We start from the raw sequence: 23167 nt of genomic DNA, 5'->3' as shown, positions 1-23167 counted from the left end.
TGTTAAGTGTATGTTTAATTATTGTCTGCTTAATAACTTTGACATTTAATGTTGCGGACCCTATTCCTGCACTGTGCGTATTCCAGCTCTGTTTGGAGCAGCGATCCCTTCAAACCGTCACTTACAGGGACAGTTGGATTCACCGTTTCTTTGTTTGGTGAAATTTCAAAGATTTAAAGCGGCGCACATCAACCTGGTCACCGACTCACTAACCGCTACACACTTCCCCCGTGAGATGGAAGCCCAGTTACTGTTTCAAGCTTGAACGCAGGTACAAGCAAAACTCATTCACAGAAAGTCCAAGTCCCTGAGGCACCTGATTATTTGCACTGAACTCCTTCGCAAAGAGTTGCGGTTCGTGTGGGGTGATTTGGGCACATCTTTCCCCACAATACAACACTTCAACACTTCAAACAAAACTCAACGGCTATAAAGCGCTTTGGGGCGTCATGAGTTCCTGAAAAGTGTTGAAGAAATGCAAGACGTTCTTTGCAAAATTTCGATGCAATTTCTAAATTCTTGGGTAAATTGAGGGCTCTTCCAGGATATGAACGCGGGACCTCTCGCAAATTTCAAGTATCAATCCCGAAATAGGAATCACACCCCTAGACCAACGAGCCAACTGTTTAACAAATCTGAAGATAAGGTGTAACCGTTATTGGTGCATTTTTAGTGTGTTGCTCTTCTTGATTGGAGGAGCACATGAGACGGAATCAGTGACTTTGCTTTTTCGAGCTGTCCTCTGAAGCAACGCACAGTCCCACTCCGACAGTCAATGAGCTGTTGGGACGTTAGTGTATCCAGGCTGTGGGTGGCCACACCGAGCGGAGCAGAGGGGTTTCTGCATTCGTTCTGGGTGGGGACAGTATTTTTTCCCTTCTCTCTTCCTCTTGTCTATAACCCTGTGCTTTGGTTTCTCTATTTATTCCGCTGTCTCAGTTTCTAGTGTTTAAAAGTGAACAAAAGATGAGATGGGTGTCACTGTGGAACAATTTCTCTCACTCAAAGTTAGACACACTACCGTTGCACCACGAGGACTAGGTAGGTAGCCGTTGATATTCAGGTTCATAAATAAATATATATCAGTATATCGACATGTATCGTAACTGTTCCCTGGTGGTCGAGGGGTTAAGATCTGGCGCACTAACCTGGTTTCAATCCTCGATCAATTCATCGCATAAAAATAATTGAGGTCTGTGAGACGATTAATAATTGCTGTAATCACCATAAATACCAATACTGTCATGTATCTCACACTGCTGTACATAACTGTACCTTGCCATGCCATACATGACTGTAACCAGAGATGACCTGTAACCACAAACTTACCTGACCACCAGGGGTGCATTTGCAGGAGACACTGGATACCTTTCCCAGACAGGTATATAAGGACAGGTCTCAGGCAAGTGTGGCATTCGAGAGCTGTGTAATAAAGGTGCAGGTCCAGAGTGAACTTGACTTCAGTATGTGCTTCGTGTGAGTCTGTATTACAGGGTCAGGACTTTTCAGTGGCGACGAGTTACGGGATTACAGAATCCACAGAATGGCGACCAACGGCTCAGATGAAAAATACAATGCTGGAGACAATTTGGAGGACTTTAGAGAAAGGCTCCAGCAAAGCTTTATAACCAAAGACTGGTTAGGCGACAATAAGGCAGACAAGAGAAGAGCCCATCTCTTGACCAGCTGTGGCTCGAAAACATACGCTTTAATGAAGGACCTGCTGGCACACGAGAAACCAGCAAGCAAGTCGTTTGAAGAATTGATCACACTGGTAAGATACCACCTGAAGCCAGCAAGCAGCCTCGGACCCGTGCCAAAGCTCCCCGTATATCGAGCACAGGATCAGGAAAACCCCGGGGGAGAGGATATCCCGGTCACTGGGCCTTCCAGCTGCACTGAACAAGTGCCCGTTTTGAAACGTTCCAGTTTAATAACTTGCAACTGGAACATCCAACAGTCAGGATGGCCGAGCGGTCTAAGGCGTTGGTTCAGGTCACTGTCTCATCTGGAGGCGTGGGTTCAAATCCCAATCCTGACATTCAGTGTTTTTAATTACAGACTCATTTGTTTGGACACCACTCTGAAATGCTTTGGGACATGCATCGAACTTAATAAAATGACCCCAATTCAATTGCAAAGAGTGATATCAAAGTTACTTCTCAAACCGGGAATCGATCCTGGGTGGCTTTGGCGAAAGGAATGGTTTTGTGAAGCATTGAAATGTGCCCTCGAAATATCTTGCACTGCTCATTTAAAAACACGGTTAAAATGTGTTTCAGTGCATAAGAAGGCAGGCTCGAAGGGCCAAATGGCCGACTCCTGCTCCTGGTTTTTGTGTTCTTAGACAGAGCACAGAATAAATGATTAAATGATCAACTCTCCCTCAGTTCGCATTTCTTTCATTGTGCAAAAGAAGATTATGGGTTCATTAATGATGTTTTCCTGTGAAAGCACCATAAAAGTTTAAGGAAAATAATTCGTCCAACGTGGGGTTTGAATTCACAACCCTGAGATTAACAGTCTCATCCTCTACCCACTGAGCTAGTCAGGACTGCTTAATTTGCATCTTCCTGTCACTGTTCGCTGCCAGGGATCTGTTGGCTCCGCACCATGGGTTTATCTCGAACTTCAAACCTCGAAACTGGTTCTCCTGATTTCCAAGCCCCTTGTCTTGCAGAATTTTCATTTCGACGAACATCTCCAACTCACTGTGTAGGCCTCGTGTCGCAACGGTAGTGTGTCTAACTCTGGATCCGTCGATTGTGTGTTCAAATCAGGTCGAGATCACTGTTCTTTCAGACATTTTTATTCCAGAATTAATATTTCATTTGCTGTTTGGCAATAACCAGACCCTTGCTCCAAGGTCTGTCTCACTATTTCCCCGGTGTCAGGCAGAGATTCGCCTGCTGCCCTCATTTATTTCATGTGACAGGACACAAAAGTTCAAAATCAACCTGCAGGTGGTCACACACAGCACTGAATAGTCAGGATAGCCTGACTATTATCCCTACCACAGTGGATAACCTCATATTTCCCACATTATAGTCCATCTGACAAATTACTGCCCTGCCACTGAACCTATCGATATCGCTTTGCAGATTGTTTGTGTCCTCCTCATAACTTGCTTTCCCACCGATCTTTGGATCATCTTGGCGACATTACCAACATGCAGAGCACAGAACCAATCATTGACCGACTTACTTTCCCTCAGTTAGCATTTCTTTCATTGTGTAAAAGAAGATTATCGATTCATTAACGATGTTATCCCATGAAAGCAAATTAAAAGTTAAACGAAAATAATTTGCACACTTGAAAGGAATATTTTTGTTTGGTGCAGTTCCGGTCAGAGAAAAGTTGTGAAAGGAACTTTTTGCAGAGAGTGGGATTGAGTATTTCAGCTTGTTGCTGAACACTTCTCTCTGGGCACAGAACTAGGCATCAGTTTCTGTAGTGTAGCGGTTATCACATTTGCCGCACACGCGAAAGGTCCCCGGTTCAAGCCCGGGCGGAAACATTATTTCTGAAACAAAAAGTGGTGTAAATGTTCATTGTTCATGTGACAATGGCCTCTTTCCGTTCTATAAACTTATCTGATTCCATGATGAGCAATGAACATTTAAAACCAGTCTCCTAAAATGCATAGTGTGTGTAAAATCAGAAAGGAAATAAAACTTCCTCAATGATTCAATTTTCACAAATTATTAAAATTCAGTTGTTGATGTTTCGACTGTCCCTCAGTGATCATGTTACCATTTCTTACATTCTGCTAAACAATGCTATCGGTTAATACAGCAGATAGAGGATATCCCGGTCAGTGGGCCTTCCAGCAACACTGAACAAGTGCCTGGTCTGAATCTTTCCAGAGTAAAGACTTGCAACCCGAGCATCCAACAGTCTCTTGGGATCCCTTGGAACTTCAGGGGATGCGCTCCCTGGTGGTAGGACATGGGAGTGCATGCTTTACAGAGACACAACATCACTCCCCCGCCAAAGTCAAAGTGAAAACTATTTACAAGGTGAGGCGGTCGGGAGCCTTTCTTTCCCTGGTGGACCGCCTCGGTAGAAATGTCTGGTCTAGTGTGTTGGCTGTGCCTCGCTGGGCTGGCGTTTTGTTGGCCCTGCAGGGCTGCTGGGTTAGTCTGGCCTTGCTGGGCTGTCGGGTGTGATGGTTTCGATTTCCTGGTCCGGGGTGGTGTCGTTGAGCCTTTGAGTGTGTGTTGTGGTTTCGAAAAAGATGGTATCTGCTGTGGGTTGTTCAGGGCATTCTGTGAACCGCAGCCTCGTTTGGTCCAGGTGCTTTCTGCAAATTTGTCCATTGTCTAGTTTGACGACAAACACCCAACTCCTTTCTTCAGCTATCACCGTGCCCGCGATCCACTTCGGACCATGTCCATAGTTTAGCACACACACAGGGACATTCAGATCAATTTCCCGTGACACAGTGGCGCGACCATCATTTACATTTTGTTGCTGATGCCTACTCTCTACCTGATCATGCAGGTTGGGGTGGACTTGCGAGAGTCTGCTTTTAAGTGTCCTTTGCATGAGTAGCTCAGCCGGGGGCACCCCTGTGAGCGAGTGGGGTCTCGTGCTATAGCTGAGCAGTACTCGGGACAGGCGGGTTTGGAGTGAGCCTTCTGTGACTCGTTTGAGGCTTTGTTTGATTGTTTGTACTGCCCGCTCTGCCTGCCATTGGAGGCTGGTTTAAACGGGGTCGAGGTGATATGTTTGATCCCATTGCGGGTCATGAATTCTTTAAATTTGGCACTGGTGAAACATGGCCCGTTGTCACTGACCAGTATGTCAGGCAGGCCGTGGATGGCAAGCATGGCCCTCAGACTTCCAATGGTGGCGGTGGCGGTGCTTCCCGACATTATTTCAGGTTCAATCCATTTTGAAAAAGCATCCACCACCACCAGGAACATTTTACCAAGAAATGGGCCCGCATAGTCGACATGGATCCTCGACCATGGTCTGGAGGGCCAGGACCACAAACTTAGTGGTGCCTCTCTGGGCGCGTTGGTCAACTGAGCACATACACTGCATTGCCGTACACAGGACTCGAATTCAGAGTCGATACCGGGCCACCACGTGTGGGATCTCGCTATCGCTTTCATCATTACTGTACCCTGGTGGGTGCTGTGGAGATTCGAGATGAACGTCTCCCTGCCCTTATTTGGTAGCACTACGCGGTTACCCCAAAACAGGCAGTCTGCCTGACTGGACAGCTCGTCCTTTCGCCGCTGGAACGGCTTGATTGGCTCTTGCATTTCAGCGGGGATGCTGGCCCAGATCTCATGCAGTCGACAGTTTTTTACTAGGGATAGCAGATGAACTTGGCTGGTCCAAATCCTAATCTGGCGGGCCGTAACAGGTGATTTATCATTTCCAAACGCTTCCATGACCATCAACAAGTCAACGGGCTGTGCCACTGTCAACAAGTTTGCAAGCTGCGCCATTTCCACCCCCGTGGTGGGCAATGGTAGCCGACAGAGCATCCACACAGTTCTCAGTGGCTGGCCTGTGGCGGATGGTCGAGTTATACGCTGAGAACGTGAGTGCCCACCTTTGTATGTGGGTTGAGTAATTAATATTTATCCCTGTGTTTTCAGCGAATTGGGATGTGAGGGGCATGTGATCCATTTCCAGCTCAAATTTGAGGCCAAACAGGAACTGATGAATTTTCTTTACCCCGAACACACACGCTAATGCCTCTTTCTCAATCATGCTGTAGATTCTCTCGGCCTGAGACAAGCTCCTGGAAACATAGGCGTCAGGTTGCAACTTCCCCGCAATGTTAGCTTGTTGTAATACACACCCGACTCCGTACGACGACGCGTCACATGCTAGCACAAGTCTTTTACACGGGTTATACAATACAAGCAGCTTGTTGGAGCATAAAAGCTTGCTGGCTGTGTAAAAAGCAAGAACTTGTTTTTTTTTCCCCATACCCAGTTCTCACCTTTGCGCAATAACACATGTAGGGGCTCAAAAAGGTGCTTAACCCCGGTAGGAAGTTACCAAAATAGTTGAGGAGTCCCAGGAACGACCGCAGCTCCGTGATGTTCTGTGGCCTGGGTGCATTCATGATAGCCTCTGTCTTGCCGTCTGTGGGCCGAATGCCATCCGCCTTGAAATTTCTCCCCAAAATATCCACTTCTGTTGCAATGAAGACGCATTTCGACCTTTTCAGCCGCAGCCCTACGCGATCCAGTCGCTGGAGGACCTCCTCCCGGTTTTGTAGGTGTTCGGCGGTGTCCAGACCCAGAACCAATATCTCATCCTGAAAGACCACCGTGTGTGGTACCGACTTGAGTAGGCTCTCCATGTTTCTCTGGAACATCGCTGCAGCCGAACGAACTCCAAACGGGCATCTGCTGTGGCTGAATAGTCCCTTTTGCGTGTTGATGCAGGTGAGGCCCTTCAAAGACTCGTCCAGCTCCTGCATCATGTAGGCCGAAGTCAGGTCAAGCTTGGTGAACGCCTTGCCTTCTGCCAGCGCGCCAAATAGGTCATCTGTCTTAGGTAGCCGGTATTGGTCCTGTAGTGAGAAACGATTAATAGTTACTTTATAATCGCCGCAAACCCTGACCGTGCTATCACTTTTGAGCACTGGAACAATCGGGCTGGCCCACTCGCTGAATTCCACTGGGGAGATGATGCCCTCGTGTTGCAGCCTGTCTTGCTCGATTTCCACTCTCTCCCTCATCATGTGAGGTATCGCTCGCCCCCTCTGGTGAATGGGTCGTGCCTCTGGGACCAAGTGGATCCGCACCTTCGCCCCGGTAAAGTTTCCAATGCCTGGCTCAGAAAGGGAATGAATTTTTTTCAGAACCTGGGTACATAAGGCCTCATCGACATGTGATAGCGTTCGGATGGTATCCCAGTTCCAGCGGATTTTGCCCAGCCAGCTCCTTCCAAGCAGTGTGGGACCATCGCCCGGGACAATCCAGAGTGGCAGTTCATGCACCGTGCCCTCGTAGGCGACCTTGACCATGGCGCTGCCCAGGACAGTGATAAGCTCTTTCGTGTACGGGTAAGCCATTCAATTTTACAATCAGCATCATAGGTGGACATTTCGTCGAAAATGTGTGCACCCCGTGTACTTCAGCATCTGCCTCCTCTCTCTGAGGCTCGAAATTGCTTTGATCCACCATGGACCGATCTTCCTCTGCCGCATGCTGGTTAGCAGGTTTTGCAGAGCTTGCAGCTCATTCGCAAGCTCGTTGGAGATGCCCCATTGTTTCACATCATTTGCAAACATACCCTTTGAAGCGGCATGAATAGGCTGAAAGGAAGCCGGCACAACACCAACAAGGTGTAAATTGCCTTGCATTCATCCTTTGTTGGGGACTCTGAGTCATATGGGTCACCTGAGGCCTCCTGGCAGTTGCAGACTCGTGGGTTCTGCCCTGTACATTTCTGCTCACAAACACAGTTCCAGTTAATTTATGAACATTGGTAGCACTTGTGTGCTGAGAGATTTGTTTGGTGTTATCACTGGTGGACATAAATACCTGTGTAATCGCAATGGCCTTACTGAGGGTGTGTGTCTCTACAGCGAAAAGTTATCGTAGGATGGGCTCGTGGCCAATGCCCAATACAAAAAATTCTCTGAGCATTTGCTCCAGGTAGCCATCAAAGTCACATTATCCTGCAAGTCGCCTTAGCTCGGCGATGTCGCTCGCCACTTCCTGACCTTCAGATCGCTGGCACATGTAGAACCGATACCTCGCATAGCACGCTCTCGCTCGGGTAAAGATGCTCCCGAACCAGTGTACACAGCTCCTCATACGATTTATCTGTGGGTTTCACCGGAGCCAGAAGATTATTCATGAGGCTGTAGGTCTGAGCCTCACAGACTGTGAGGAGGACCACTCTCCTTTTGCAACACTTCCTTATCCGTCCAGCTCGTTGGCTGCAAAGTACTGGTCCAACCATTCGACATAGGCTTCCCAGTCCTCACCCTCTGTGAACTTCTCCTGGATGCCCACAGTTTGCTGCAAGTTTGTGTTGGATTCGTATACTCGTCGCCAGTTATTGTGCTCCTAACACAGATGATGCTGCACACAGGGAGGTTAAAGTAACAGTGACCTCAGTCTTTCATAAAACACTCCAGAGTGAGGAACTGGCCTTATGGGCCGGCTTAAATACACTGCTACCAAGTGGTGCTGGGATCCCTTGTGACTTCAGGGGATGAGCTCCCTGGTGGCGGAACATGGGAGTGCATGCTTTACATATTCACAACACAAACGTTGCCTCAACTTTGATTTCTGCCAACATCCCTTGTGTTTAACCTTCGCCGCAACTCCGCCACAATCTCTCACCGTTCCTCCACCACGATCTCTCACCGTTCCTCCACCACGATCTCTCGTCACTCCTCCACCACGATCTCTCACCGTTCCTCCAGCACGATCTCTCGCCGTTCCTCCACCACGACCTCTCACCGTTCCACCACCACGATCTCTCATCGATCCTCCACCACGACCTCTCACCGTTCCTCCACACTGATCTTCCCGCTCCACCGCTGTACCTGGGTCCCGCCGATGTTCCTGCCCACGCAACAAACGGCGACCTTGGTTTTGATGACGTGCAGCAGGGCAGGTCTCCAGCCGTCCTAGTTTACCTTTGCCACTGGACTCAGGCCTCTCTCTGTCAACCCCGTATGGTGGCTGGTGTGCAACGGTCACACCACGTTCAAACAATCCACCCACATGCATCTTCCACCCTTTGATTGGAGTTCAGGACTGGAACATCGGATCCTTCATTGAAACACCTGTGAACCCATGTGGTTGTAAGCCTTCCTCGTGCGAGGACCCGCCTATGATGATGATGATGATGATGTGTGGGACCTTACCAAATGCCTGCTGGAAACCATCAGATTAAATCGAGTAAGACCCGTCCCTTTATTCAGTTTTCACTGAACTTACCTTAGGAAGGCTATATTGGCTTTGGAGGGAGCACTGTGTCGGTTTCCCAGAATGATACCTGGATTCCAATGTTTAAATTAAGATATGAGATTACACCCACTGGAAATTAGAGGGTCGAGCAGTGATTTCATCAAAATTTTCAAGATAATAAGGGGACAGATAGAGTAGATAGAGAGAAATGATTCCCGCTGGTTGGCGATTCGCAGACTAGGGGACATAGTCTAAATGTTAGAGCCAGATGTTTCAGGAGTGAAATTCGGAGACATTCCTACACACACAGGGTGGGAGAGGTTTGGAACTCCCTTCTGCAAAAGGCAGTTGGTGCTGGGTCAGCTGGTCATTTTACATCGCATTTTGACCAAAGGTATTAAGGAATATGGGCCAAACGCGGGTATATGGAGTTTACTCACAGATCAGCCATGATCACATTGAATGGCGGAACCGGCTCGAGGGGCTGAATGGCCTCCTTCTGTTTCTGTGTAACAGGCTTGAAGGGCTGAATGGCCTCCTCCTGTTCCTGTGTAAAAGGCTCGAGGGCCTGAATGGGCCTCCTCCTGTTCCTGTGTAACAGGCTCGACAGGCTGTATGGGCCTCCTCCTCTTCCTGTGTAACAGGCTCGAAAGGATGAATGGCCTCCTCCTGTTCCTGTGTAACAGGTTCGAGGGGCTGAATGGGCCTCCTCCTGTTCCTGTGTATCAGGCTCGAGGGGCTGAATGGGCCTCCTCCTGTTCATGTGCAACAGGCTCGAGGGGCTGAATGGGCCTAGTCCTGTTCCTGTGTAACAGGCTCAAAGGGATGAATGGGCCTCCTCCTGTTCCTGTGTAACAGGCTCAAGGGGCTGAATGGGCCTCCTCCTGTACCTGTGTGTAAGGTCTGGATAACAAAGGGAGGTGATATGAGAAAACATAAACTGAATGGTATTGTGTTAAAAGGGAAGCAGAAGCATTGAGTGATTGAAACACAGAAATCTTTGAAGCTGGGTAGATAATTTGCTAAGTTATTTAAAAAGAATACAGGGCCCTTGGCTTTATATGGAGTAAAATAGAGGACACCAGCGAGGAAGTTATACCATACCTTTTCAATCCCGGGTTAGGCCTCATTTAGAGAACTGTTTACAGTTCTGAGCACCACAATTTAGGAAGGATAGCAAGGCATTAGAGAGAACGTAAGAAATATATAAGAAACATTTTCTATTGTTGTTGAAGACACAAACACAGGCATTCTTCGAGAATCAACCTGCAGGTGACCACACACAGATTAAAGAGACAGAGAGACCGACAGAATCGGGAAACACCGGCAAATAGACAAGAGATATTGACAAGGACTGAAAGTACTTTGCGATCAGAAAAGTGACGGCCCAGCTGTGGTTAATGACACGGCTTTTGAAGATTGATCCCCGTACAAGCCTTGAAATTCAGAAGAACTGGTTTCGTGGTTTGAAGCTCGATATAAACCCACGGGTCGATGCCAACAGGCGCCTGGCAGCAATCAGCGACAGGAAGATGCAACGAAAGCAGGCCCGGCTAATTCAGTCGGTAGAATATTCGACTTTTAATCTCCGGGTCGAAGGTTCGAGCCCCATGTTGGGTGAATTATTTTCCTTAAACTTTTATGGTGCTTTCACAGGAAAACATAATTAATGAACCTATAATCTTCTTTTGCACAATGAAAGAAATGCTATCTGAGGGAGAGTTGATCATTTGATCATGTGTTCTGTGCTCTGTATAAGAACACAAGAACCAGGAGCAGGAGTCGGCCATTTGGCCCTTCGAGCCTGCCTTCTTTTGCACTGAAACAAATTATAACCGTGTTTTTAAATGAGCAGTGCGAGATATTTAGAGGGAACATTTCAATGCTTCACAAAACCATTCCTTTCGTTACAGCCATCCAGGATCGATTCCCGGTTTGAGAAGTAACTTTGATATCATTGTTTGTAATTGAAGTCGGCACATTTGCCAACAGGCAATGGATGTTCCAAAGCACTTGAGAGTGGTGTCCAAACAAATGAGTTTGTAATTAAAAACACTGAATGTCAGGAGTGGGATTTAAACCAACACCTCCAGATGAGACTGTGACCTGAACACAGCACCGAAGACCTGAACACAGCACCTAAGACCGCTTGGCCATCCTGATTGTTCGAAGCTCCAGTTACAAGTTATTACTCTGGAAAGTTTCAGACCGGGCACTTGTTCAGTATTACTGGAAGGCCCAGTGACCGGGATATCCTCTCCCTCGGGGTTTTCCTGAGCCTGTGCTCGATGTGCAGGGAGCTTTGTTCCGCGTCCGAGGTAGCTTGCATCATGTGACAATACACCCCGGACTGCTCTTGTTCCATTTTATCGCACATTAGTTTTTGGTTCAAAAATAATATCAGAAGTGGGACATGAACCCACATCTCCAGATAAAACAGTGACCGAAATGCAACACCGCAGACCGCTCGGCCATCCTGGTTATTCAGTGCTGTGTGTGGCCACGTGCAAGTTGATTTTGAACTTTTGTGTCCTGTCACATTAAATAAATGAGAAGAGCAGGCGTATCTCTGCCTGACACCGGGGACAAAGTGAGACAGACATTGCATTGGGTTCAGGTTTAATCACAGCAATATCTGCAGTCAGGAGCTGAAAAGGACGAAGAGCTGAAAAAACACTACAAAAAAGCTAAGAAATGACAGCAATTGTGGTCAACTCTTTAATGTGTTTCCTGCTCTTTTAGTGATGCGGTGCTCACAGAAGGAGCCCGGATTCAGAAATAAACTCTTTCATTCAAAATCTTTAAAATAATGACATGCAACTAATTAAACAGTGTGTCGGGGGATGGGGATGGGTGAAGATTATTTGTTTTATTCCCCATTCATTCACCGACAGCGTTGTTTTGCAGAATTGTTACTGAGGGACAGTGGAAACTTCAATAACTGAACTTTAATAATTTAGGGATTTTGAATCATTGATGAAGTTTTCTCCCCTATCTGACTTTACTCACTCTGTATGTTGGAGACTGGTTTAAAATGTCCAGTGCTCATGCGACAAGGAACCTGGGGCGACTTTTGTTCAAATTATTTCACAGCAAAAAGTGTCTCCAAAATGATATTTCTACCTGTGCTGGAACTGGGAACATTTTGCATGTGAAGCAAACGTGATAACCACTACACTACAGAAACACTGTGCTGAAAGTAATGTTAGGTATATAACCAGAGCTCTAACCTACACAGCTGGCCGATACATCAGGAGCTGGTTTTACGAGAATGGAAGGTTTTACGGTGCGATATTTAGGAAGGCTGTGAGTGTGGCAATAATTGATCTCGTGTTTCCCAGACTTTACACCCAGGAACAGGAGGTGGCCATTTAGCAGCGAGAGGTTAGGATCTAGAATGCACGGCATAACAGGGCGTTGGAGGCAGAATCAATCTTATCTTTCAGACGGGAGTTGGATAATTGTCTGAAGGAAAAACAATTGCAGGGCTACGGGGAACATGCGGGGGAGTGGGACTCGTTAAGAGTCGGCACGTGCTCGATGGGCGGAATGGCCTTCCGTGCTGTAACCATTCCATGATTCGATAAGTTAGTGGCACATTACATAGTGTGGGTTGGAGCACAACATTGCAAAGGGACATGGATTGAGTCGGCAAAACTAAAGGCATCTGATTCAGGAGATTCACGGGGCGCAGAAATTTCGGAGTTTAATGACTTTGAAAGGAACATTTTTTTTCAGTGCCGTTTCGGTCAGAGGTTTTCCATGAAAGCAACATTAAATGAAAATAAATGGCCCAACGTGGGGCTCGAACCACGACGCTGAGATTAAGAGTCTCATGCTCTACCGACTGAGCTAGCCAGGCTTCTGTCCCACGTAGGTTTTTTTCACTCATTGAAGCCAGGCGCCTGGTGGATCCGTCCCAGATGTTGAAACTTGCTGTTGAAGAACTGCCAGGGTCTTCTTGAATGGTGGACAAGGCTCGAGGGGCCGAATGGCCAAATCCGGCCCCTAATCCTTCCGTGTTTATTTTTACATCTTTATGCGGAGCTCCTTCAGGGTTAACGACCCAAAGGAGGACAGCGGAAACGTTACAAGGACACCCTCAAAGCCTCCCTGGTTAAGTGCAACATCACCACTGACACCTGTGAGACCCTGACCGCAGTCCGCCCGAGGTGGAGAAAGTCCATCCGGGAGGGCGATGAGCTCTTTGAGTCTCGACGCAAGGAGCATGAAGAGACCAAGCGCAGGCAGCGGAAGGAGCACGCGGCAAACAAGTCCCACCGACCCCTTCCCTCGACATATGTCTGTCCCACCTGCAACAGGGTCTGTGGCTCTCGTATCGGAATGTTCAGCCATCAAAAGACTCACTTTGGGAGTGGAAGCAAGTCTTTCTCGATCCCGAGGGATTGCCTCTGATGGTGTCTATGATTTGCATCTGAGGCGAACGTTTTAACCGCTACACTGCGGATACATCTCCACTTTCAGTCCAAGATTACCAGAATTAAACCCAATGGGATCGGGAGAAAAGTTCCTCATATGCTCAGAGCAAAATATATCATATGACAATCGAATTTTACGAATTAATTCATGATGTTTAAATCAATACTTCTTTTTTTTTCACATAGGAGATGCATAAAGATGTGTAAAATGATGAACTATTTTTTTATAAGGTTTTGAATTAGAAGTACAATTTCTCTGAAAGGGAATCCAACACGAGCCGCAGCAGTGAAAGCGCCAAAACCTAACCACTAGACCATCAGGGAACCTAGTTTCAAAAGCGATGCAGTGGTCGTGTCGAGGTTGACATCGAGCAAATCCGTATCACAGGACTCTGTGCTCTCCGGGCTGTTCCCAGGGACACACACCGAGACAGACATCACCTGCTGCTGGAGGGCCATCAACTCAGTCAAAGATGCTCTTTGGTCTTGCCGAAACCTGCTGGTCTTCCAGAGCAAGGAGATGTCCACGTCTGCGTGTTGCAGACTGGCGCAATCCAAGATCCAGGATTACGTGCTGAGGGACGCACATAAAATTGGTGTAGTTGCCGCAAAGGCAGGGTGGGGAAGGGCCACAGTTTAAAGCCCTTCTGACACGATAGACCCCGGGGCAGGAATCAGTTTAAAACTCCCCTCGGGCCGTACTTGTAACTTCTTTATTGTGTACATGGTGCACCATGATCTGTGAACACCGATGTAGTGCCATGTACAATGTAAGGTCTGTTTCGTGATGTACGTTGAAAAAAAGTGTAAGTGTACAGTCACCCATTCCATGTACTGTATTGTGACACTTATGATGTAATTTGTTGAATGTACTACAAGGTATACCGTATTGTACCGAATTGTACTGGAACTGAAAAGCAAGGGAATATATCGACAGAAACTGCCGTCAGCACCCAAATGTAGTGTATGGGATTACTGACCGCAGCTAAATGTACTGAACTGCTTTTGAATGTACTGTACACATTTTTATACGAATAAAGTATTTTTTTAAATAAAAAAAAAATCTCTGCCTGACACCGGGGAAAGAGTGAGACAGACCTTGGAGCAAGGGTCTGGTTATTGCCAAACAGCAAAGGAAATATTAATTCTGGAAGAACAATATCCAAAAGATCAGTGACCCCGATGCAATTTGAACACGCAATCTTCGGATCTGGAGTCAGACACACTACCGTTGCACCATGATACCTACTCAATGAGCTGGAGATGTTCGTCTATATGAAGGTTCTGTAATACAAGGGGCTTTAAAATCCCTGCCCATTCCCACCAGGTATCACAAGCAGCGCTCATCTGACATGCACCGTCTGGTTTCTTCTTAAACTTTTCTCTTGCTTTCACGGGAAACCATCATTAATTAACCCATCACCTTCTTTTGCACCATCAAACAAATGCTAACTCAGGAACAGTCCATACTTCAATCATTTGTCCTGTGCTTTGCATCTTTACTCGAAAACCATATCCCATTTTACTCACTGTATTAGAGCTTTCTGGTTCAAAATCTTCATTGCCGATGACACCACGAATCTGGGGCAACTTTTATCAAATTTAACAGCACCAGTTATTCCTGCCGTGCACACAAAATACAATCAGTATTGAAGATAAAATCTCAACATGCGTATTTTCAGATTCAACGCAGTAGCATTTCAAATAAAGTTAAAGAATTTTACACTGAAAAGATGTGCAAGTGTTGCTTGTATTTGTATCTTTAATTAAACTTTGTTAAGTCTGACACCCGTTCATGCCTCTGCTGAATAAGAAAGGAGGGTTTGACGTTGACCAGAATGCACTGCCGCTAATAATTGTCAGCTCATCCTTTATATTCAGTGGTTTCTCGCCCTTTGATGGGCTGCAATGCAGCGGATATCACGTTGGCCTCACATTGAGTGCTGTTGAGGGGGATGACTCATCAGGGCAGGGCAGCAACAGCCAAGTTCATGGCACGGTGGCTGGCTCTGCTGCACAGGAGGGCAGGAAAAAGAGTTGGACAGCGATAGTGATAGGGGATTCGATTGGAAGGGGAATAGATAGGCGTTTCTGCGGCCGCAATCGATACTCCAGGTTGGTATGTTGCCTCCCTGGTGCAAGGGTCAAGGATGTCTCGGAGTGGGTGCAGGACATTCTAAAAGGGAGGGCGAACAGCCAGTTGTCGTGGTGCACATTGGTACCAAAGATTTATGTAAAAAAAGGGATGAGGTCCTACGAGATGAATTTAAGTAGCTAGGAGCTAAATTAAAAAGTTGGACCGCAAAAGTAGTAATCTCGGGATTGCTACCAATGCCACGTGCTAGTCAGAGTACGAATCGCAGGATAGCTCAGCTGAATTCGTGGCTTGAGCAGTGGTGCAGCAGGGAGAGATTCAAATTCCTGGGTCATTGGAACCGGTTCTGGTGGAGGTGGGACCAGTACAAACCAGACGGTCTGCAGCTGGGCAGGACCGGAACCAATGTCCTGTTTGCTAGTGCTGTTGGGGAGGAGTTAAACTAATATGGCAGGGGGATGGGAACCAATGCAGGGAGACAGAGGGAAACAAAATGGAGACAGAAACAAAAGACAGAAAGGAGATGAGTAAAAGTGGAGGGCAGAGAAACCCAAGGCAAAAACCAAAAAGGGCCACTGTACAGCAAAATTCTAAAGGGTTAAAGTGTAATAAAAAGGCAAGCCTGAAAGCTCGGTTCCTCAATGCGAGGAGTATTCAAAACGCAGGAGAGGGCTCTGAGCTAGTTAGAGTGGGTGAGAGCGCAGATAAACAGGACCCCAAGAAAGAATGCAAAAGGCAGGGGACAACAGAGGAGAGTAGCACTGGGGTAAGTGTGAACCACAAGGTGATAGGAAGGTAAAATATGTATGAATATAAAGGAGCTGCAGGAGGGGTCAAAACTAAAAATCATGGTTTAAAAACTAGTATTAAACACTCTACCTAAACGCACGCAGCATTCAAAATAAAGTAAATGAGTTGACGGCACAAATTATGACAAATGGGTATGATTTGGTGGCCATTACAGAAACGTGGTTGCAGGGTGGCGAAGACTGGGAATCAAACATACAGGGGTAGCTGACAATTTGGAAAGATAGACAAGAAGGGAAAGGAGGTGGGGTAGCTCTGTTAATAAAGGATGATATCAGGGCAGTTGTGAGAGATTATATTGGCTCTAATGAACAAAATGTTGAATCATTGTGGCTAGAGATTATAGATAGTAATGGGAAAAAGTCACTGGTGGGCGTAGTTTATACGCCCCCAAATGATAACTTGACGGTGGGGTGGGCAACAATCAAGGAAATAATGGAGGCATGTGAAAAAGAACGGCAGCAATCATGGGGGATTTTAACCTACATATTGATTGGTCAAATCAAATCGCACGGGGTAGCCTGGAGAAGGAATTCATAGAATGCATTAGGCATTGTTTCTTACAACAATATGTTACAGAACCTACAAGGGAGCAAGCTATCTTAGATCTGGTCCTGTGCAATGAGACAGGAATAATAAACGATCTCCGAGTAAAAGATCCTCTCGGAATGAATGATCACAGTATGGTTGAATTTGTAATACTGATTGAGGGTGAGGAAATAGTGTCTCAAACGAGCATACTATGCTGAAACAAAGGGGACTGCAGTGGGATGAGGGCAGAGTTGGCTAAAGTCGACTGGGAACACAGACTAAACGGTGGCACAATTGCAGAACAGCAGAGGACTTTTAAGGAGCTCTTTCATCGTGCACAACAAAAATATATTCCAGTGAAAAAGAAGGGCAGTAAGAGAAGGGATAACCTGCCGTGGATAACCAAGGAAATAAAGGAGAGTATCAAATTAAAAATCAATGCGTATAAGGTGGCCAAGGTTAGTGGGAAACTAGAAGATTGGGAACATTCTAAACGCCAGCAAACAATGACTAAGAAAGCAATAAGGAAAGGAAAGATAGATTACGAAATTAAACTTGCGCAAAACATAAAAACAGATCGAAAAAGTTTTTACCGATACAGAAAACGGCAAAGAGTGACTAAAGTAAATGTTGGTCCCTCAGAAGATGAGAAGGGGGAATTAATAATGGGAAATGTGGAAATGTCTGAGATCTTAAACAATTATTTTGCTTCGGTCTTCACAGTGGAAGACACAAAAACCATGCCAGAAATTGCTGGTCACAGGAATGTGGATAGGGAGGACCTTGTGACAATCACTATCACGAGGCGGGTAGTCCTGGACAGGCTAATGGGACTCAAGGTAGACAAGTTCCCTGGTCCTGATGAAATGCATCACAGGGTATGAAAGAGATGGCGGAAGTTATAGCAGATGCATTCGTTATATTCTTCCAAAATTCTCTGGACTCCGGGGAGGTATCAGCGGATTGGAAAGCACCTAATGTAACGCCTCTGTTTAAAAAAGGGAGCAGACAAAAAGCAGTTAACTATAGGCCGGTTAGTTGAACATCTGTCGTGGGGAAAATGCTTGAAACTATCATTAAGGAAGAAATAGCGGGACATCTAGATAGGCTTAGTGCAATAAAGCAGACACAGCATGGATTCATGATGGGGAAATCATGTTTAACTAATTTACTGGAATTCTTTGAGGAGATAACGAGCATGGTAAATAGAGCTGTACCGATGGATGTGGTGTATTTAGATTTCCAAAAGGCATTCGATAAGCTACCACACAAAAGGTTGCTTGCGAAGATAGAGGTACGCGGAGTCAGAGGATATGTATTAGCATGGATCGAGAATTGGCTGGCGAACAGAAAGCAGAGAGTCGGGATAATTGGGTGCGTTTCAGGTTGGAAATCGGTGGTTAGAAGTGTGCCACAGGGATCGGTGCAAGGCCACAACGATTTGCAATATACATAGATGACCTGGAAGAGGGGACAGAGTATAGTGTAACAAAATTTGCAGATGACACAAAGATTAGAGGGAATGCGGGTTGTGCAGAGGACACAGAGAGGCTGCAAAGAGATTTGGATAGGTTAAGCGAATGGGCTAAGGTTTGGCAGATGGAATACAATATCGGAAAGTGTGAGGTCATCCACCTTGGGAAAAAAAACAGTAAAAAGGAATATTATTTGAATGGGGAGAAATTACAACATGCTGCGGTGCAGAGGGACCTGGGGGTCCTTGTGCATGAAACTCTTTTAGGGAGTTAACGGAAAAACATTGAACCGTGCCCTCCGATCTGGGGGAAACAACAACATTTACAATGCCATTTTGGTTTTTCTTTTATTTTTTGGCACAGAATCGAATTTTTTCTTCAAGTGCCCCCTATAAAAGGGGAGGGGGACACTAAAAGCACTGGCAATTAAATCAAATTAACTTAACAACATAAAATGAAATTAAAATTTGGTTGCCGGGCATGACGATGCACTCCAGTCCCTCCGGTGCCCACCTCTCGCGGAAGGCCTCGAGCCTACTGGTGGACACCGCATGCTCCATCTCCAAGGACACCCTGGCGCGGATGTACGCGTGGAAGAGAGGCAGGCAGTCAGGTTGAACGATCCACTCAACCGCCTGCTGCCTGGACCGGCTGATGGCACCCTTGGCCATGCCCACGATCAGTCCGACGAGAAGGCCCTCGAACCTACCCGCTCCCCTTCGCTAAGGTTGCCCAAAGATCAGGAGTGTGGGACTGAAGTGCAGACAGAATTTCAGGAGCAGTCCCTTTAATTAATAAAACAAGGGCTGCAACCTCGTGCATTCCATAAAAACATGGAACACGGACTCTTCCAGACCGCAGAAATTGCTTAAAACATTTATTGCACGGCAATGCTCCGTGCAGCACCCTCCAGGCCAAATCCCCGATAAATACTGAGAGGACTCCCATGTAGAGTGCCCTCCATCGGGGACCCCCGCCTCCTCCGGACGGCAAGATGGTACGTCATGGCGTGTCCGGACGGCAGGCGAGGATGGCAAAGTTGAGAGTGTGCAGGAGCAGCCCGTACAGGAAACCCCTCCGCGCAGAACTGAAAGGCACGGAGGGGATTTCCCCGAGGCGACTCAAGTTGTGAGGCGCCGGCCCCCGAGGGAGGTTCCGGGATTTGGCACCGATGAGGAATTCCGTCCGGATGGGGGTCAGTTCGGACGGGATCCCCCCACATGCTTGAGCCTTCTCGATGCACCTAACGGAGTCGGGGCCCAGAGCTATTTTTAGCGACTCGATGGCATCGGCCGCGTGGCGGACTTTGGCAGAATTCAGGCGCCGCGCCAGCAGGTCTGGCGCCATCCAGCCCGCTCCTCTGCCATCCAGCAGGTCCCTGACCCTGGTCACCTCACCAGGCACAGCACTCTCATCCGACCGCCACCTAAAAACTTGATCGTGGAGGTACGAATTCCCGAGCAGCGGCTCCTGCAGGACGGCCACCACTCCAGCCGGTGGGGAGCTGCGCTTGGTGGAGACTTTGTTCCAGACTCTGATGAGTTCCTTGTAAAAGACAGGCAGCTCCCGAAGGGCGGTCCTGACGCCGCCCACACTCACAAACAGGAGCTGCGTGTCGTAATTGAGGCCGTGCTGCTGGCAGAAGAAATACGTCGCCAGAGCACGCCACCTAGGAGGGGGCTCGACGTAAACGTATCTCTGTAGGCTCTGAGAACGGAAAGTCGCGAGCTGGGTTCTGACGCACACCGACGACTGACCGCCCTCCCCAAGCGGAAGTCTCAAGACATCCGCAGAGAACCAATGCTTCCTGTTGTTCCAGAAGAAGTCCACCAGCTTCTTCTGCATCCTGGCGACAAACGCAGATGGAAGGGTCAAAGTGACCAGCCGGTACCGGAACATGGCGGCCACCAGCAGGTTTATGACTCGCGCTCGGCCCCTGTAGGACAGCAGTCGGAGCAGTCCTGTCCAGCGCCCTAGGCGAGCGACGACCATGGCATCCAGCTCCTGCCAGTTCGCCGGCCAGGCTTCCTCGTCGGGGCTAAGGTAGACTCCCAGATAGAGAAGATGGGTCGTGCTCCAGGCAAAAGGCCTGAGCTCCTCCGGCAGGGAGTCCACCCGCCACTGACCCACCAGGAGTCCGGAACATTTTTCCCAGTTGATTGTGGCGGAGGATGCGGCCGAGTAAATCTCCTGGCACTCACGCATCCTCCGCAGTTCAGCGGGGTCCTCTACCGCGAGGAGCACGTCATCGGCATAAGCCGAGAGGACGAAATCCACGCCCGGCCCTTGCAGAGCCAGTCCCGTCAAACTCGTCTGCAGGAGGCGCAGGAAAGGCTTCACGCAGACGGCGTATAACTGGCCGGACATGGGGCATCCCTGGCGCACCCCTCTCCCAAAGCGAAGGGGCGCCATCAAGGACCCGTTAACCTTAATCAGACACTCCGCGGCGGCGTATAAAAGTCGTATCCAGGCGAAGAAATGCGTCCCGATCCCGAAAGCGCGCAGAGTTCCGAGCAGATAGTCGTGATCCACCCTGTCGAACGCCTTCTCTTGGTCGACGGATAGGAAGGCGACCGACAGACCAGCCTCCTGGGAATAATGGATGAGGTCCCGGACCAGATGGATGTTATCGTGGATTGTCAGGCCCGGGACCGTGTAGGACTTGTCGGGGTGGATCATGTGGTCCAGCACGGCACCAAGGCGAGCAGACATCGCCCTGGCGAAGATCTTGAAGTCCGTGCTGAGGAGGGAGACCGGGTGCCAATTCTAAAGGAGGCGGAGATCACCCTTCTTAGGCAGCAGGACGATGACTGCCCTGCGCCAAGAGAGGGCCATCTCACCGGTCGCCAGACTTTCCCCCAGGACCGGCGCGTAGTCGCCCCCCAGCAAATCCCAGAATGCCCTGTGGAACTCCATGGTCAGCCCGTCCAGCCCCGGGGATTTTTCCATCGAGAGCCGGTCGAGGGCACCGGTCAGCTCTGCCAGGCTCAGTGGAGCTTCTAGATCTTCGGCGCCCTCCGGGCTGACCTTCGGCCGGTCCTCGCACAAAACTCTACGCGCTTCCTCGCTGGACGGCTCCGGAGAGAACAGGGTCCCGTAATATTCACGAGCCCTGTTGTTGACGCTCTCCGGATCCGAGACGAGAGAGCCGTCGTCGGCCAGCAGCGTCAAGAGCTGCTTACAGACACTCTGTCTTTTTTCCAGTGAGTAGAAGAAGGGGGAGCCATGGTCCAGATCCCGCAGGAACCGGATCCGCGACCTCACGTACGCGCCTTGGGACGCGACGAGCTGCAAGTCCTTCAGCGCGGCCTTCTTCGCTTCGTACACCGTCCGTAAGGGCGGGGTCCCCAACGATTTGACCGAGACGGGACTCCAGGTCGAGCACCTCTTTTTCTAGGCGCCCGACCCTGGACGCCCACCTCTTGGTCGACCTCCTCGCATACTCTTGACAGAAGACGTGGACGTGAGCCTTGCCGACGTCCCACCATAGCCTCAAGAAGGGGAAGCCCCCCATGCTTCCTTCTCCAGCCGGCCCAGAAACGACGGAACGAGTCCTGGAACCGCACGTTCTCCAGCAACTGGTTGTTAAAATGCCAGTACGCGGACCTGTCCTCGCGCGGAGCGAAGCGATCTCCGCCCACACCAGCTGGTGGTCCGAACACGCCGGGACGCAGGAAACGTACGCCCGAGACATGTAAAGGCGGTCGACTCTGGATCATCCTACTCCAGGCCTCACCCAAGTAAAGGGGCTGGAGTCAGGATGGAGATTTCGCCAGACGTCTACCAAGTCGAAGGACCCGAACAGGTCCCTCAACTTCTCCATCGCCGTCATGCACAGCGGGGCACCGGAGCGGTCCCTCGCCGCGAGGGTGCAGTTATAATCCCCCCCGAGGAAAATGCAGTCGCCGAAGTCGACGGAGCCAAGAAGAGCGGACACCTCTTCGAAGAAGCGCGTTTGCTGCGGGCCGGGCTGAGGGTCGTACACGTTCACGAGATGGAGCGGCACGTCCCCCAGGCGAACCATTACGTGCAGCAAGCGGCCTGGCACAGGCTCTTCGACCCCCAAGATCTCCGGCTGAAAATGCGGGCCCAGCAAGATGGCCACCCCACTAGAAATGGTGGTGAGGTGGCTCAGGCGGACCTCTCCTTGCCATTCCAAGAGCCACATGGCTTTGTCTCCCGGAACGGTGTGGGTTTCTTGCAGGAAGCACACCGCATATTTCCCCTCCCGCAGGAGCGAAAAATTGTTAAATCTACGGCGTGCCTCTCTGCTGCCGTTGATGTTGAGGCTGCTGTGTTTATCTTCATGACTAGAGCATTGTGCAACCTCTACCTAACCCATTGTGTTGGGGGGAGTGGAGTCGTTTGTTGACCTCCACTCCTTCAGCAGCCCAGCGAGGAGCTTTTTGAGCCGGCACAGCTCAAGGCTATGCGCCTTTGATAAGGGCCCGCCCGCGGCCATGGTTTTAGGGTCAACGCGGACGGAAGTGACGAGTAACACCGGCTCAGACCATCTTTCCAGGGCCAGATGGGCTTCGTCGCGGCGACCCCGGCACTGGACCAAAAAGTCCCGGAGTTCCTTTGAAGGAATGAGGAGGGTCTCAGCGGCGGACGCGAGCAGATCCACTGGATCACTGGCGATGGACTCGAGATCTTCTCACGCGTCCTCCACCTAGTTCCCGTCCCACTCCCGGAGGTTGCCGCTAGCAGCCAGCCCGTCGAGCGCACGAGTTACGGCAAACGGCCCGGCCGCTCCATCCGGCCCTGGCTCTGCCCCGATCCACCCCCAGGATCGTCGGCAGAGGAATCCCCACTGGGCTCTTTTAAAATTGGTGCTGGTTCGGGAAGCGACAGCGGAAGGGGTTCCTCTTCCGCCCCAGGAGCCGGGGAACACGGAGAGACCTGGTTTAGGAAATT

The 23167-nt window shown here is 49.0% G+C and overlaps 2 non-coding genes across 2 annotated transcripts; one reads left to right on the top strand and one right to left on the bottom strand.

Moving 5' to 3' along the window:
- Positions 1–3444: 3444 nt before the first annotated feature.
- Positions 3445–3517, top strand: trnav-cac (transfer RNA valine (anticodon CAC)). Its single transcript has one exon. It is a non-coding gene; the product is annotated as a tRNA-Val (tRNA).
- Positions 3518–12693: 9176 nt separating this feature from the next.
- trnak-cuu (transfer RNA lysine (anticodon CUU)) lies at positions 12694–12765 on the bottom strand. Its single transcript has one exon. It is a non-coding gene; the product is annotated as a tRNA-Lys (tRNA).
- Positions 12766–23167: the final 10402 nt, after the last annotated feature.

This window comes from Pristiophorus japonicus, unplaced genomic scaffold, assembly GCF_044704955.1.
Source record: "Pristiophorus japonicus isolate sPriJap1 unplaced genomic scaffold, sPriJap1.hap1 HAP1_SCAFFOLD_45, whole genome shotgun sequence".
NCBI classification, from domain to species: Eukaryota; Metazoa; Chordata; class Chondrichthyes; family Pristiophoridae; genus Pristiophorus; species Pristiophorus japonicus.
This window is presented reverse-complemented; position numbering and strand designations above follow the sequence as displayed.